The sequence below is a fragment of the Carlito syrichta genome, unplaced genomic scaffold (genome assembly GCF_000164805.1).
Source record: "Carlito syrichta isolate Samal-C Ts95f unplaced genomic scaffold, Tarsius_syrichta-2.0.1 Scaffold145263, whole genome shotgun sequence".
Lineage (NCBI taxonomy): Eukaryota > Metazoa > Chordata > Mammalia > Primates > Tarsiidae > Carlito > Carlito syrichta.
This window is the reverse complement of record NW_007089359.1, coordinates 101,228-104,550: the sequence shown is the minus strand read 5'-3', so window position 1 is coordinate 104,550 and position 3,323 is coordinate 101,228. Positions and strand designations below refer to the sequence as shown.

The 3,323-nt window shown below is 50.0% G+C and overlaps 1 pseudogene across 1 annotated transcript; it reads left to right on the top strand.

Moving 5' to 3' along the window:
- The first annotated feature begins 525 nt into the window (after positions 1 to 525).
- On the top strand, positions 526 to 3,187 carry LOC103251765 (annotated as a pseudogene). Its single transcript, XR_503743.2, has one exon. The product of XR_503743.2 is annotated as a C-terminal-binding protein 2 pseudogene (transcript).
- The last annotated feature ends 136 nt before the right edge of the window (positions 3,188 to 3,323 follow it).

Here is a 3,323-nt window from a genome sequence, read left to right as displayed (position 1 = left end):
CCACTTCTTCCCTCCTTGCCGGCCTTTGTGCTGGGCGGCGTCGGCTCGGACTCACGATCCCGGGGGTCGACCCGACGCCGCCTCTTACCAGTGGGGTCACCGGCGCCCCTGTGGTCAGCGGCCCCGGCAGGGAGGAGCCTCGAGGGACGCGGGATAGGGCCCGCCACCGAGGCCCAGAGCAGAAGCAGGGACCTGGATGGACCGTGCCCGAACCCCTCCACCCCCAGCGATCGCGGGCCCTAGGTGCTCCAGACCTGGGATCGCGGGGTCCCCGGCCCCTTCACTGGACACTTGGAAAGGTTCATTGATTGCGCGGTGGTGGCCGAGTTGCGAGCCAAGGGTAAACAGTGGCATCGTGTTGGCTTGACTGGCTTGGGATCCCGTCTCCTGGGCGGTGTTGGGGCTGCGGGTCTCGAACTTTGGAATCTGGGTGTTCTCCTTGTACTACAAATAGCCCGGTGGTGGTTGCAGTGGGAGGCAGTGAGGCCCACCGAGATCTTCCACAGGATCCTACATCAAGGCCAGGGTTTCATCACCTTAAATGGTTTTGAACCAATGAAGCTGTATTCTCTTAAAAAGACGGACAGCCCATCGTGTGAACTATAGAGTTTGTGGACAGATTTATATTGGGTTCATAGTGGCGTAATGCATGCAGACTCCCGCGAGTTCCCCTAAGTTCCTAGAGGACTGCTTTGCCTTTTGAACCTGAGAGTTGCAAAGTTCCATAAAGAATGGCCCTTGTGGATAAGCACAAAGCCAAGAGACAGCGATTGGACAGAATTTGTGAAGGCATCCGTCCCCAGATCATGAACGGCCCCCTGCACCCCCGCCCCCTGGTGGCACTGCCGGACGGCCGCGACTGCACCGTGGAGATGCCGATCCTGAAGGACCTGGCCACCGTGGCCTTCTGTGACGCCCAGTCCACTCAGGAGATTCATGAGAAAGTTTCAAACGAAGCCGTGGGTGCCATGATGTACCACACCATCACCCTCACCAGGGAGGACCTGGAGAAATTCGAGGCCCTAGAGTGATCGTGTGGATAGGCAGCGGCTACGACAACGTGGACATCAAGGCTGCTGGCGAGCTCGGGACCACCGTGTGCAACATCCCCTCTGCAGCCGTGGAGGAGACGGTCGACTCCACCATCTGCCACATCCTCCACCTGTACCGGCGGATCACGTGGCTGTACCAGGCGCTACGGGAAGGCACGCGGGTGCAGAGTGTGGAGCACATCCGCGAGGTCGCCTCGGGAGCCGCCCGCATCCGTGGGGAGACGCTGGGCCTCATCGGCTTCGGTCGCACGGGGCAGGCGGTTGCTGTTCGAGCCAAGGCCTTTGGATTCAGCGTCATATTTTATGACCCCTACTTGCAGGATGGGATAGAGCGGTCCCTGGGCGTGCAGAGGGTCCACACCCTGCAGGACTTGCTGTATCAGAGCGACTGCATCTCCCTGCACTGCAGTCTCAACGAATATCAGCACCACCTCATCAATGACTTTACCATAAAGCAGATGAGGCAAGGGGCGTTCTTGGTGAATGCAGCCCGCGGTGGCCTGGTGGACGGGAAAGCCTAGCCCAGGCCCTCAAGGAGGGCAGGATACGAGGGGCAGCCCTCGACGTGCACGAGTCAGAGCCCTTTAGCTTTGCTCAAGGTCCATTGAAAGATGCACTGGATCTCATCTGCACGCCCCACACAGCCTGGTACAGTGAGCAAGCGTCACTAGAGATGAGGGAAGCAGCCGCCACTGAGATCCGCCGAGCAATCACAGGTCGCATCCCAGAAAGCTTAAGAAACTGTGTGAAAAAGGAATTCTTTGTCACTTCAGCTCCTTGGTCAGTGATAGACCAGCAAGCAATTCATCCCGAGCTCAATGGTGCCACGCATCGTGGGCGTGGCTCCGGGAGGACTTCCTGCAGCCATGGAAGGGATCATCCCTGGAGGCATCCCAGTGACTCACGACCTCCCTACAGTGGCACACCCTTCCCAAGCTCCCTCTCCCAACCAGCCCACAGAACACGGGGACAATCGAGAGCACCCCAACGAGCAGTAGCAGAGAATGCCAGAAGGTAATCAATCGTTCAGATAAACTTGGGACCAAGAGACAGTGAAAGAAAAATAGACGTACTAAGAGAAAAGGAATTTGACCGTCTTTTTATCTGATTCTGGACATATGCATCATTGATGTTGCAGTGTTAAAACTACAAGAGCTAGAAAACTGAAGATGTCGTCTGCTTACGGAAGCGCTGAAAGACTAGGATGTGATTTATTAACGACCAACTTCTGTTATTGTGTGTTAAGTTTTTCATCTGTGCATCAAATCACAAAGAATAAATAGAGCTTTTTCCTTTATCAGTCCCTTGGGCACAGCAGGTGCTGATCACCCTGCTCTAGAATGTTGCATCAAGAGTTCCAAACATCAAAATAAAAAATGTTAAGAGGAAATCCCCATCCTATGACTCTAGTCCCTTCAGTCTACAGGGGCTGGTTACCTCTTTGCTAATAAGAAGATTACATTACAACAAAATGGGGAGAAAACTGTTTGCCTGTGTTAGACATCTGCACACATAGGATTGAAGACAGTGCAGGTTCCTGTACAGAGAAGTGTCTCTCACATCTGAACTGCATACTGAGCGGGCAAGTTGGTTGTTAAGTTCAGTAAAACCCTCTGATGATGCAAAAAAAAAAGGTATTAAGTTTCACAAGCTGTTTGTACTCAAAGATATTTTCTCAGTTTCAGATCCTCTGCTATTTTATTGAGTGGAAAGTCTTGAACTAAAGGGGTTCAAGAAGAATAATGTTGTATTTCCTTATGTCTCAGGAAACACTTTTTATGGTAACTTGTCAGATTGTCTATGAACAAACCCACTTTTTTAGACATTGATAAAGTCTTCTTTTCTTCACGTGATATTTTATACAAGAACACTTCAGATGTATTAGATGTGACTGATTTTAACAAATCCTATTCGATTTGTATCAACTAGTTACATGTTCTATTCATAGTCTTTTGTGAATCATTGCCTTTCTGTTTAAAAAGATGGCCTATTTTGAGCCTTTGTATAGGTACATTCCTGTTTTTGTGACAAAAGAAAAACTTTAAAACTGTCCCAAACAGAAAAAACAATGGCTATCAGAAGTATGTTTTGTTTCAGTGTGAGTTACTGTTACTGTATTTGTTTATTGTAAAGGTGGACATTTAGCGTTCAGTGCAGTTTTCAATAAAAAGTAACTAAAATAAAAAAAATAAAGTCGCCATCATGAAAATATTACACTAAACAATTACAAACACACTTCAAACAAATGAATTGCCAGAGAATTATTCTGAG